Raw genomic sequence first — 14052 nt, 5'->3', positions numbered from 1 at the left:
TGGTTCCGGGGCCACGTAAGTACAGACTGTATATAAGTGTTTGGCAGGTGAATAACTGAGCCCAGATAGACGATGGGACTCCCTTCAGGTCACACAGCCTCTGTGCCCCAGCTGGGAACTGAACCCACATCTCCTGAGTCCCAATTCAATGCCTGCACCAAGGAGACCCTTCCTCTCTCTAGGGAGGGGTTTCCTCTGCCCAAGGGGGCGCTCCATGAAGGACTGTGCTGGGTAAGGCAGGTCTTTAGGGAGCTCCGGGGGCGTGTGCACGCTGCAGGACCCGGAACAGCCTGCTCATCTCCACTCCATTCCTGGCCAGCTCTGTGGGTCAGTGTGGAGGGGGCATAGAGCAGGGCTGGGACTGCGCCTCCTCCCTGCCTTTCCCCACCCACTTGGTAATGATCTGTGCTCAGGGTGGGGGCCACACAGAGAGAGCAGTTCCTGCACTTCCCCCAAGCCCAGGAACTGCGCTTGTCCATGGTCAGTGCACAGGTCAGGGGAGGATCTTTGCTCCCTACCAGCCCCCTCTTCTCCACAGCATGCAGGAGCCAGTCACAATCTGCACCACGATCTTTCAGAATATTCCAGCACGAACACAGGAAAAATCATGGGCTTCCTAGTCCCGGAAGGCCTGGGCTGTGTGCGGGGGCGTTCGGGATCCTCTCCCACATGCTGCAAAGGGCAGCCTCCCCGAGACGGACAGAGAAGTGGGGCAAGGGCAGAAGACACTATAGGACAGCAGGGAGTTGAGCTGAACTTTGTTTATTTGACACATGTAGCTGCACCTGCTCTTAGTGCCCTCAGGGCCTGAAAATAAAGGGGTGATTACCCTGCATCCACTGGCCGGCTGCTTCGCATGCATGTGTCTGAGCAGGTTGAGTTTTAATCCGGCTCGTCTGGAGGGTCTCTGTGCCCTGGACCAGACACTGGAGGAGTATCTGCTGGGGGACGGGCCACTGGTGCTGGCTTTATTTTGAACATACTGAAGCTTTTCAGTGAAAGGTCAGAGGTTAATTGTGTTAAACATTTGGAACTTGGCAACGAACGGTAGTAATGGAGCAAACATAAGGGACGAGCGTATGTTATAAAATACTCTGTAGCGATGCTGGCCTAGGAAGATTTACATAGAAAGCCAAGCATATGGCATGCTTTATCACTGTAATTATCTGTCAGGACATGTGCTGCCACCTAATTATACAGCCACATTTTGTCTTTTCCATTTGACGTCTTGTCGTGTTTCCCACAGAGACTTCATCGCAGATCTGGCCAAGCAGCAAGGAAATCATCACATTTCCTGTACAGTGGGAACATGGGAGGACCACGGCACTTGGGTGCGGTCGGTATTGAGCACCTCCAGCGTAATGACGAGAGACAGGTAAGAACCTAGATGGGTGGATAGGACTTTCCTACAGAAACATCGTGTGGATTCTGTATTCATGCTGGTTGAAGTGCCCAGAAGAGAGCCTATGTAGGCCTTAAGTCCTGTGAACTCTAGCACATAGCCTGCATAGCTGGGGTGGGTGGTGGGGCGATGTCTGAGGAAGAAATGCTGCATGCGGGGGTGGGGAATGATCCCTGGTTTGCTGGCATGTAGTGACCCACTCAGGGACTGAGCTTCATGCTGCACATCTCTGTGGCAGCTCTCCTAAAATCTGTCCTGACTCCTTGTGTGGTGGAACCAAACCTGTTCTTCTGCCAGTGCCCCCCTGTGTGCCAGCCAGCAGGCAGTCTGTGACTTAAGAGTGCATAAGGTCCCATGCAAGTGCCCTGCAGCGGGGTGAGCTTCAGCCTGATGGTCACTTCTTCAACCTCCCCTTTGGAAAACTGGCTCAGGTGCTGCTTTCCCGCCCTCCCTTTCACAGAGCCGAGCTGCTGCAATAATTGTGCATCCCCTCCCCCTCCTGTGAAAAACATGTCAGCTCCTAAGGAGTGGGGGAGAGCTCTGCCTGCCATCTCTGCAGAGCAAACAGGCTATCTATCCCATAGCACATGCAGCACTTCTGACTGGCTGCCCTTCCCCAGGAGGCGGGAAAAGAAGGCAGGGCAGCCAATTGAAGGGGATTGCCTGTAGACTAAGAGCTTTCCCTGTAGAAGCATCTGAAGACCCATTTTGTTGGCTGGTCAGGGGTACTATTAGCCTGGTTTTATCACTATGGAATGAGATTTGGTGACTTGCTCATGGTAACACAGGGAGTCTATAGCAGAGCATTGACCCCAGGTACCCATCCAGTACCGTATGAAGAGCCTGATTAATCCCTGAGTCCATTCTCCTCAGATTGCAGATATGTTCCCTATGTGGCATGTTCTCATAGGGAGCCAGCTGAGATACCACCAGGAGGCCATACAAAGCCCCCCCCGCTCTTCCCCCAAGGAGCACTGAGGAGCTTAGGTGCCACAGGAAGACCAGCCCAAAGGGTCTAGACCTACAGCATCCTGCAATCCCACTTCTGATTGGCCCATGCTCACTATTTAATTCTGGATGGTGACTCAGGAAGTTATCTTGGCAGCCAGGCAGACTTCTGGCTTGCCGTGACTCCAGACCTCACCTTGCTTTCTGATCTCTGGCTCTGACCCCAGCCTGCCCCTTGCCTCCTGATTCCAGCTCTGGTCTCCAACCCTGGCCTGACTGACCCTGACTCTTGCATATTGATCCCAGCTCTAGCAATTATGCTGATCCCTGCTTGCTGACTACTGCCTCGTGGCTGCCCTTGACTTGTGGATGCCTGTGCAGCTGTGACTGCTAGGCCAGACCACCCATGACCTGGTCCCTTTCCGTTCCAGAGCTAGCACCAGTCTAGTCTTACATATGTAAGAAGTTTTGTACAGCATTCTTGCTGTTGGATTGCTATTGTAAAATGGCCATCGGGGGGGCGTGGGGGGAGGGAATAGTGGAGAAATGAAATAAACAAGATCCAAATACCCTGTTGATTGCAAAGATTTGGTGATGGTGAGAGATTGTCTTCTAGGAAATGATCTGTAGCAGATCAGAGGCTTCTTTCTGTGGATGCTATGGACTGAAAGGTAGACAGGGATTCATTTCTCAAGGCCATAGATGGCGAGTTGTATGGGCCCATGGTGCCTGGGCACCAGGAATATTCCTGGCCTGGGCCTGGCTCCAGCAATGTTTGAGGCCGGATCTCTCCCTCAGCCCCGCCTTCCGCCCCCGGGCGCTCCCCCACGCGTTCCCTGGGCATTTAAAACAGCCCAGGGCCCCCACCAACCACTAGCAGCACAGTGCAGCGGAGCTGAGCGGCTTCCTGCCTCCTCGCTCCATGTGGCTGCCAGCCCCTCCCTGCGGCCCCTGGGCAGGGGGAGTCTACCCCCGCTGCTCCCGCCCCAAGCGCCCCAGCGGCCAATAGGAAGCTGCGGGGACAGTGCCTGGGGGTAGCAGCACGTGGAGGCAGGGCCGGCTCTGGCTTTTTTGCTGCCCCAGGCAAAAAAGCCTCTGGCCGCCGCGCCCCCCCCCCCCCCCCGCGCGGCAGGGGAGGGCGCCGGGGGGGGGGGGGGGGGGGAGGGCAGCCGGAGTCCCGGGGGAGGGCGGTGAGCCCCGGCCGGGGCTCCGCTCTCCCCGGCGGCCGGGGGGAAGGCGCCGGGGGGGAGGGTGGCTGGAGCGCGGCCGGAGCCCTGGGAGGAGGGCGGAGTGCCCCGGCCAGGGCTCCGCTCTCCCCAGCCGGGGCTCCGCTCTCCCCGGCGGCCAGAGTGCCCAGGGGAGGGCGGAGTGCCCGGCCAGGGCTCCACTCTCCCCGGCGGCCAGAGTGCCGGGGGGAGGGCGGCGAGCCCCGGCCGGGGTTCCGCTCTCCCCGGCGGCGAGCCCCGACCGTGGCCCCGCTCTCCCCGGCGGCCGGAACTGGAGCGCCGCACCGCGCCGCCCCCCTCCAGGTGCCGCCCCAAGCACAAGCTTGGTAGGCTGGTGCCTGGAGCCGGCCCTGCGTGGAGGCCCCCCCAGTCTGCCCAGCCAAGGAGCCTCAGGTAAGCACCGTACCCTCCACCCCCAGCCCAGAGCCTACACCCAAACTCCGTCCCAGAGCTTGCACCCCTCCCCCCTTCCTCTGCCCCAGCCCGGTGCCTGCGCCCCAGACTTCCTCCCCTCACCCAAACTCCCTTCCAGAGCCGTAGGCCAGTGAGGGGGGAGTTTGGGCATTCTGGGCACCACCAAAATTTCTACAAACCTGCTGTCCCTGTTCAAGGCACCTTTCCTAGAATGTTGTTATGGAACCGTGGCAATGAAGTTATAGTAAATTTACTAATGTAAACATGTAAGAGCTTGACTTTCAATGGAGCTTAGACTGATAGGTGCCTGAGTCACTTTGAAAATGGGACCTAGGCTCCTAAGTCACCTGAGCACTTTTGAATTTTTTCCCTTAGGTGTTCTTGCCAGTTTATCTTTCCAGTGTATCGAGTACTGGACTCTGACTCGGGAGACCAGGGTTCTATTCCTGGCTTGGTCACTGGGTGCCCATGGCAAGTCACTGCCCCTCTCTGTGCCTCGGTTTCCCCATCTGTAAAACGGGGCTAATGATACTGACCTTCTTTGTAAAGTGCTTTGAGGTCTCCTGATGAGACGTTCTATATGAAAGCTGGGTGTTATTATTATTATTTAACCAAAGCAGCCCTTTGACATTTTTGGACTGCTGTAATGAATTACAAATATCTTTTAAAGTAGTGTATTTTCAGCGGTTGTTCAGCAACATACACAACACATGAAACAAAAAAGTCACAAGTGATGCACTCAAGTGCTGATTTGCCTCATATTTCCGGAAAAAAACATATATTCTTTGTTGCTATGAGACTCAGAAGGTTTGTCTAGATCCAGTCATTTTGTTCTCATGTCATGGATAAAGATCTGAAAGACCAATACGCCGCTAATGGTATCCGCTTTCAATCCTGCTTCAAGAAAACTTTTGCCTCCCACACTTTTTAAACAAATAGATTTGTTTTCCTTTTGTTCCTTTTAATGGCGTAGGTAGATTTCTCCAATGGTTAAATCACTGTCCTCAGTAAAAATGGGGGTCTTATTTCCATAATGAAAGAATTCTTTACCAGGCAGCCACTCCTCAAAAATCAGAGCCAACAGTATTACACAGCTGGACTATTTGGGTAACTGTAATTTTATATCCAATTTACCAAACTAATATAAGATAAAAGCAAAGGTCACGCCACAACACTGAGATTATAAATATGTCTGAGTTAGTGCCCTTCCTTGTATTTGGTTCTAGTTAAATTATTTCATTAGTCACCGCCTCCCTTCTTAATTGGTCACTTACTGTTTAAAGAGTAAGCCAAAGTATCTCATGTGCTGCATAATAGCTAAACGAGCTCTCCAATAAACACCAGCTGATATGCTTAAAGAGATGGATCTATGCTCTGGTCTCAACTGCGAGCCTGGGAAAACCATTAACTTAATGACGGCGTTTTTAATTCGATACACTGTGTTTAATGTGAAATGTATGTGAGCTGCAGAGGATTTGTTTGCCTACTTGCAGGGAATGGCTGTAATCCCAGTGGGTTTTCGGGGCTGGACTGTGACTGCTGCCGTTTCTTGGTGGGTGTCTGAGAGCGTAGGCAGGAGAATGCTGAGAATTCAGCCAAATTAAATCCTGTAACCCGGCTCTTTGATTAGATTAGAACAAGCTTCATTTATCCCTGTGTGCGTTAGATTTGGGCTGTTGTTAACTGAGGCCTGCAAGCATACATAAAGTTGCCATCCTGTACTAGCGCTTCTCAGGGTACCGTGTTGGTTGCCTGCTTCTCTGAGGTGAACCACAACATGACCCTCCTGCAGCTCCCTGGCTTGGCTACCAGGGTGTTTCAATGTGATTCGTTCAGACAATGTAGGTGGATCACACCACTAGCATTCCATAGCCATGTGGCTTTGCGGTTGATTAGGATTGTTGGGCCAATGCTCTTTCTTTCTTGTTAATTTCCCTAATACTCTGCTGATCTCCTCAGGTCAGTGCAAACGGAACAGCTGCGTGGAGGTGTGCAGATGGTCAGTCACCTATGGGGTTCCCACTCTTGATGACTGATCTGGGCTTCTTCCCAGCCTACGATGCAGAATGCTTGTAACAAACTGATGTCCACTGAGCCATGTATCCTTTTTTTTTTTTTTTTTGTAATTCAACTGTGCTGGGATCCTACTGGCTACAGCATGTCTGGGTGGCAAGGAGAGAGGTAAGAGCAGGGGCAAGTGGGGAATAGCCTTTGTGTGGCTCACGATGAAAGGCGATGGTAAAGGTCACAGTTAGTTATCCGAGTGTAACACCGATAGCCCCGGTCTTCCGCAGGCAGGATCAAACCTGGGACCTCTGGAGCTAAATGCATGAGCTGCTACTGCATGAGCTAAAAGCCACAGGACCCTTAGCTAAGGCTGTAGCAGACTCATTAACCTCTACGTGGTCTTGGTGCCGCTAGCGAGGACAGAGCACCCCACCCAGGAGGTGTGGGGGTTACACGAACACCCTATGCTTTGTGAGCATTTGCAGACAGAACCTGAATCCAGATTTTGAAAATGGACCCTGACTAGGCTGAGGCAAATGCCCTGGACCCTAAATCCCTTGAAATTTGGGGATCTAAATCTAGCATCTTGCCTCTAGAATCGGCTGTGGCCCAGTATGCTGATTCTGTCAGCGTACAAGGGGGATTTCTGGGGCAGCACGGAGCCCATAGAACAGCCCTACACTGCTTCCTGACCACTTGCAGTCCCTTACATAGAGTCACACTGGAGATGAGGTTGGGAGGGGCATTTCGGGGGAAGGAGTTGTGGCTGGAACACCCTGTGCTCTGGCTATTCTGGGACTCTGGAATGGTCCATAGGAAGCCATTGCAACAAAGCAATCCCTGAGGCTGCTCTAAGTTACACTGAGGACAGCTGTGGTCCCTGGCTGATTCCAGAATACAGGGGCTGCACAACCACTTCTGTACCCTTTCCACCACAAGCCTTGCTCAGAGCCCAGATCTAAAAACAATGTTTTATAACTTGAGCCTATCTCTAGTTACAGTATGCATCCCATAATGTTCCACACTGGAACATGTAATACTAGGGGCAGCACATAGGGCAGGCCCAGAATTCATAAGCCCAGAGTTGTACTCCTGGCTTTGAAGCTGACTTGCTTGACCTTGGACAAATCTATCTCCCTGTGCCTCTGTTTAACCCATCTGTAAAATGGGCTTATGACCCTCACCTGCATTCCGTTCACAACTGACTCCATGCAACATTGCCAACCCCAAGTGTTCAAAAAGCATTGTCGGGTCTCAAAATATAATGAGTGGCCTAACAATAATGTTGGTTTTTTTTTTTCCCCAAGCTCTGTAACCAAGAGGGCTAGAAACTTTTTTTTTTTTAATGAAAACTGAGATTTTTTCTCGTAGTCACCTGACTCCAGGAGTTGGGGCTTTTAAGAAAAACACCAAGTGTTGTAATAAAATTGCAAGTTGGCAACACAATGTGTGATTTTGTGCATGTCACTAACCCAGTGGCTCTCAATCTTTCCAGACTACTGTACCCCTTTCAGGAGTCTGACTTGTCTTGTGTACCCCCAAGTTTCACCTCACTTAAAAACTACTTGCTTACAAAGTCAGACATAAAAATACAAAAGTGTCACAGCACACTATTACTGAAAAATTGCTTCCTTTTTACCATCTAATTATAAAATAAATCAACGGGAATATATTGTACTTACATTTCAGTGTATCGTACATAGAGCAGTATAAACAAGTCATTGTATGAAATTTTAGTTTGTACTGACTTCATTAGTACTTTTTATGTAGCCTGTTGTAAAACTAGGCAAATATCTAGATGAGTTGACGTACCCCCTGGAAGACCTCCGTGTACCTTCAGGGTACCCCTGACACAGCCATTCTCTCTCTTAACTTCTCCACCTGTAAACTGGAGAAAATGCCACTTGCCCATCTTTGTGTAATGTACTTGGAGATCTATACCACATAAGGGCTAAGTATTTTCACTAACTATTATTCTACACATATTTTTGGAGACTACACCTCACATATGTATGACTTAAGTTCTATCAGGGCTTTTTGCTTAACTTAAAGTTAAGGACATGCTTAAGTGCTTTCCTGAATCTGGGCCTTAAAGAGGAATATTTCAGACATTCGATTCTATTCTGTTTTTTCTCCTAATCTGTACAACAGGCAAAGGTTTTATGTTGTCTCTATTATCATTTGTGTTTTGCTATAACATTTTGATATAACATTTTGTATAGTAGGCCAATTTAGTCTGGGTATTTTGTTGTTTGGCATTGCCCTGAATATAAAAATAATGCGCTTATAAAATCAAGTCTTTGTAGATGCTTTGTAAAACTGTTTGGTGCCCTAGCACTGAAGAGTTTCTTGAAATCCCGTCTTTCTTCTATTAGTGGGTAGAAGTTTTTTTTAAATAAGAATAATGCTTAATTGTTTCATCTGACCTGAATGAGAAATGAGAAACAGCAGCCAAAGCTGAAATAAAGTCTCTTTTTAGGAGCTGAAAAGAAGATAGAAGTTAAAATATGCAAGTATGTTGTAGAGCAAGAAAAATGTGAGCTCTATCAAAATTAACTAGTGAGAGCTGTTCTTCATATCCACCATACAGCAATACAGCAGAGGTGATAAACTCCTATAGCTCCTAGCAAAAGGATATTTTATTTTGGCTAAGACTTGCACAAACTCGAACAATCACTCCAATGCAGTGTTTCTCACGGAGTGCGTTACTGCTCCCTGAGGGGCACAAAGGACTAGCCAGGGGCCCAAACAGACCTCTCAATTGTTCTTCAGTCTCAGCTTTCATTAAAAAAAATAAAATAAAGTATCTAGTTCTTTTGTTGCGAGGAAAACCTTCACAGCCTGAGGCCTGGTCCACACTTGGAAGGCTATGCTGGTGTTGCTACACTGGTGTATTGTCCCAGCAAAGCGCTCCTAGTGCGGCCGCAGCTCATTCTGGCAAAAGCCCTCCATAGTGGCATACTCCAGGATCATATGTGGTGGTCACCAGCTATGGTGGTCACAAGTTACATCTTGGCACACCCCTGACTCACGCAGCCATGCAAGAAAAAGTTGTAGGGTAGCCTTGACCTGAGTTTGAAGAGAGCCTGAAACAATAGCTCTGAAGTTTGAACTTTCCCATGCCCTTCAATGGGTGCTAGCTCAGATTCCAGTAATATTGCTTTAAAGGTCAGCATTGTTCACCATTTCCCTGCTCACCAAAGAAAGGAGAGGAGGACTCACAGCTTGGAGATCTCCACCTGGGAGGGGTGGGGCAAGGAAGATGTCTGAAATCAGATGTGTTGGGCCTTCAACAACATGTCGCAGGGTTGCAGAGCAGTGACTGTTTTTATTTTCCTGAAGGCAGAGGGGGCTCAGCTTTCCAGCTGAAATCAACATTCGCTTAATGGAAGTTGAGTGACTATAAGTAAATTGAGGGGGGGGGGCTGCCTCTTTAGGACTAGACTGTGTCATAGAGGCACTGCCCAGAGTTGGGGAGACTTGGAGGGAGGAGGATTGAAGAGATGCAGTCCCTCCCAAGCTCCCTGGTTTGCTGAGGAAGTGAGTGGGCTACACCACTAACCCCTTTGACTTCAGTGGCTGTGGGATTGAGCCTTTACCCGTTTAAGAAGGGCTGCAGGCACTAAAGCCACCACTAAGGGCCTTACCCTTGCATAGATGTTCAGGGGCTTGGAGAGGAGGGTGCAGGGAGCCCACCTTTCCCTTGCATGCCCTGAGCAAAGACCAAGGATCCTTAATGTAGCTAGAGTTTACCCAGGGCCTGATCCTCTGCGTGGCAAGGGGAGGGCCCTTAGTGTGGTCCAGAAAAGGAGGAAAGCCCAATCCTGCCAGTGGGGATTGGGCCCAAAGTGATGGGGAAAAAAACATGCAGCTCTCAGGGGAGAAAAGCGAATTTTTATTTTGCCCTTACCAGGGCTGACCCAAGCAGCCTGGCTGTTTATACATCCGCTGGGTTAAATGAGCATGATTATTAAGTGGAGATATTCCTGTGCTGCCTCTTAAAGAAAGCAATTACTGTATCTATGGGCAGTATATTAGCTGACACCGTTTAATTAAAGCCTCATTTATCTGTGAATGAAAATATTTAAAATTGCTGTGCAGTACTTTATTTCATTCAATTACCGCGAATCACTGTCCATTTCCTCCGTTGGCACGGTGGCTGCGTGGCAGAAGAACCGCTGCTCTGTAATGTTCAGGGCCACGTGAGTCAGACCCAAGACTCACAACCTCTACACGGCTCCATCTGACAGAATGTCTGGGTTTGGGGGCTGGAGGGACAGTTCAGTCTTTCTACTCAAAGCAACTTGTATGGTGAGCTAGTGGGTTTTCTCAAACTGCGGGCCAGATTTTTCAAAGGAGCTGGGCCCTCACAATTAGGAACAGATTTTTTGTTTTTGTTTTTTAAACGCCCAAAAGAAGTAGCTAACCCAAAAGATTGGGTTCCGAGCTAAGGCCTTGTCTACACTACAGAGTTTTGTCGACAAAAGTTATGTTGTCACTCAAAAAGCAATAAAATAAAAATCAGTATTGCATGTTCACAATCGCTTCCTCTGTCGGCAGAGCGCGTCCACAGTTGGGGCACTATCATCGACAGTGTGAGCAATGCACCCTGGGTACCTATTTCACAGTGCAGCTGGACACCCTCTGCCGCGAGGTCTTGTGGGAAAGCAGAGCGGATTGCAGCGCATCTTGGGACCGGACTCAATGTCCCATGATGCATTGTTTTCCGTCCCAGCATTCCATGGGCTTGTGGCTTTCTTCCGCAGCATTTTTCAATGGCCTTTGTTTGCTGTGCACCCCAGTGTCTTTGAGAAGGGATGGATCCAGCACTGCTCTCCTATGCTCTGATAACTGTCATTAACACATTGCGAATGGCAGCGCAGTTAATCATGACGTTCCTAGCTGAACAAGACTCCCAGTTGCTTGACATTGTGTGTAATACGGATAGAAGCAACTTTAGATTTCTTTTGGCATTCACAGAACAGCTGCACATGTTGGACCATCGCTTTTGGGCTCGGAAAACAAGCATTGAATGGTGGGATCGTATCGTCATGCAGGTGTGGGACGACGAGCCATGGCTACAGAACTTTTGCATGTGGAAAACCACCTTCTTGGAACTGTGTGCAGAGCTTGTCCCAGCACTGTGGCGCAAGGACACCAGAATGAGAGCTGCCTATCGGTAGAGAAGCATGTGGTAATTGCAGTGTGGAAGCTGGCGACTCCAGACTGCTGCCGGTCGGTCGCAAATCAGCTTGGAGTCGGGAAGTCGACTGTTGGGGCTGCGTTAATGCAAGTGTGCAGGGCAATTCATTGCATCCTGTTATGAAGGACCGTGACTCGGAAATGTGCGTGAAATAGTGGATGGCTTTGCAGAAATGGGTTTCCCTAACTGTGGAGGGGCGATAGTTGGCACACACATTCCAATTTTGGCACCAGACCACTTTGCAATGGAGTACATCAATAGGAAGGGGTATTCCTCCAGGGCGTTGCAGGTGCTTGTGGATCACCGTGGGAGTTTCACTGACATCAACATGGGGTGGTCAGGGAAGGTGCACGGTGCAGGCATCTTCAGGAACATAGGGCTGTATAGAAAGCTCCAAGCAGAGACTTTCTTTCCAGACCAAAAGATTACAGTGGAGGTAGTTGAAATGCCCATAGTGATCCTGGGAGACCTCACGTACCCCTGACAGCCATGGCTCATGAAACCTTATGCAGGAAACCTGGATAGATGTAAGCAGCAGTTCAACAACAGGCTGATGACCATAGAATGTGCCTTTGGCAGATTAAAAACACGCTGGTGATGCCTCTATGGAAGGTTAGACCTCAGTGAGGATAATATCCCAATGGTCATAGCCGCGTGTTGTATGTTGCATAATATTTGTGAAGCTAAGGGTGAAAGGTTTGCTCAGGGGTGGATTGCTGAGGCAGACCATCTGGCAGCTGATTTTGAGCAGCCAGATACCAGGGCGATCAGAGGGGCCCAGAGGGAAGCAATTCAAATCAAGGAGGCTTTGAGGTAACACTATGAAAATGAGCGCCAGTAACATATATATCTGTGATTGATACTGCAATGTTCCATTACATCTAGTTTTCCTAGGAAGCAATTGTGAAATTTGGGGCTTTAAATTCCAGTAAGCAAATGATTCAACTGCCTGTGTATGTCTTGGTAGTGCCTGCTGTCTCAATTTGTAGGACACAAATAAAGATTAGTTACCATTCAAAAACTTTGCTTTTATTGCACAAAAAACAACACACACACACACACACACACACACACAAATACACTTGGTGGGAAGGGAGGTACCAGGGAAGGGCTGACTTTCAGAGCTGTGTGTAGGTCCAGCTATCATTTTGAAAGTTGTCCGAGGGGGTGGAGTGAATGGGAAACTGAGAAGTACTGGAAGGTGGAAAGGACTGTGCGGATAGAGTTTTGGGGGGACATGGAAAAGAGTTCTGAATGTGCTGCATGGGAAGGTGGGCACACACAGGTGCCAACTTATCTCGGGCGGCGGTGGGTTCTCACGCCCCCCAGCCCTGCCCCGACTCCACCCCTGCCCCACCCCCATTCCAACCCCTTCCCCAAAGTCCCCGCCCCAACTCCACCTCCTCCATGCCCCTATTGGACCCCTCCCCAAATCCCCGCCCCAGCCCCGCCTCCTCCCCTGAGCCAGGGGGAGAAGCAGGACGTGGCGGCGCGCTCAGGGGAGGAGGCGGAGGCGGAGGCGGAGCAGAGGTGGAGGTGAGCTGGGGTGAGGGAGGTGGGGCAGGGAGCTGCCGGTGAGTGCAGAGCACCCACCAATTTTTCCCCATGGGTGCTCCAGCCCCAGAGCACCCACGGAGTCAGCGCCTATGCGGGCATGCATCTGCTCAGTCTGCAGCATTATTATGGACTTCAGCATCTGTGTTTGCCCCTCTATGACTTTAATCATCTGCACAGTAGCGTCCTTCATGAAGTCCTGATTTTCTTTTCTGTCCTGCCTTTTGGCTTCCCTCCACTCCCTGTGTTCCCTTTTCTCTGCATTGGAGCACTGCAGGACCTCCCGGAACATGTCTTCTTTGCTCCATCTGGGGCACTTTCTTATCTGGCGGAGATGCTCTGTCAGTGTGTGTGGGGTGTGCCTCAAACCGCATCTGCAGAAGCCCAAGAAACAATGCACAGAAGCAGGATTGTTAAGTTCATGTGCAGCATTGAAACATTTCAGTAAAATACACCTCTGGTAACTTTACAATCACTTTCTCACTGACCCTTGGCAAGCGCACATCTCGGCGAACACCCAAAGCGTGGTGAGTGTTGGCTGGTGGGGGCAGGGCCGACGAGCGCGGGGGGGAAGCCGGTACAAATTACTGGGGCCCAGTGGTCCGGAAGGGGGCCCGGGGCCCGGCTTTGTCAGCCCTTTTTAGCCGGTCCGCCCTTGCTGGGGGGCCCGAAAATTTTTTTTCACCGGGGCCTGAACCCGCTCTCGGCGGAATGGGTGGGGGTGGAGGGCACTCTACATGGGGAAAAGAACATTCTGGAAGGGTTGCGGTGCAGAGGACTAAGGAAAGCAATTCTAAATTCTCCCACACTTTTTCACAGGTGGGGATCATTGTAGCAGATATCTCCCTCCTGAGGGTAAGCAGGGAAGCAAGGGCACATCTACTACACCCGGTCCCTATGCTGCTCACCTGTTTGCCACTTTGGTTCCTGCACAAGTGGCTGCTGAAGGGCATGGAAAAGTTTCCTACCATGGGGGAAGGAACAAAGCATCTCCGCCAAGCAACCTTCAGCAGAGGATTGCCCAATACCTCCAGGAACGTTTCCTAGAGATCTCGATGGAGGATTCTTGTGCGATCTTGGCATGCATCCACACCCTCTTCTGCCATATTATTAGCTGCACAGGGAAACGTCCCACTCACAGAAACACAGCCAGCCTTGTACATTTCTATACCCTGAACCCACCTCCGCACTACACAAACCACAGCCATTTACCAGGCATCTCCTCTCCTGCTTCTTGCTCGCTGGAGAGCAACTGCTGAGATGGGCTAGAGCCCTCTGCAGTGGAGAACAGTTCCTGG

General features: G+C 50.3%; 1 long non-coding RNA gene across 1 annotated transcript; it reads left to right on the top strand.

The window, feature by feature from the left end:
* The first annotated feature begins 1237 nt into the window (after positions 1 to 1237).
* Positions 1238 to 12221, top strand: LOC135983230 (uncharacterized). The gene is made up of 3 exons (XR_010600829.1): positions 1238 to 1375; positions 5950 to 6171; positions 10978 to 12221. It is a non-coding gene; the product is annotated as an uncharacterized LOC135983230 (long non-coding RNA).
* The last annotated feature ends 1831 nt before the right edge of the window (positions 12222 to 14052 follow it).

This window comes from Chrysemys picta, chromosome 4, assembly GCF_011386835.1.
Source record: "Chrysemys picta bellii isolate R12L10 chromosome 4, ASM1138683v2, whole genome shotgun sequence".
Classification (NCBI taxonomy): Eukaryota; Metazoa; Chordata; order Testudines; family Emydidae; genus Chrysemys; species Chrysemys picta.
The sequence above is the reverse complement of the archived record's forward strand: the minus strand, read 5'-3'. Positions and strand labels throughout refer to the sequence as shown.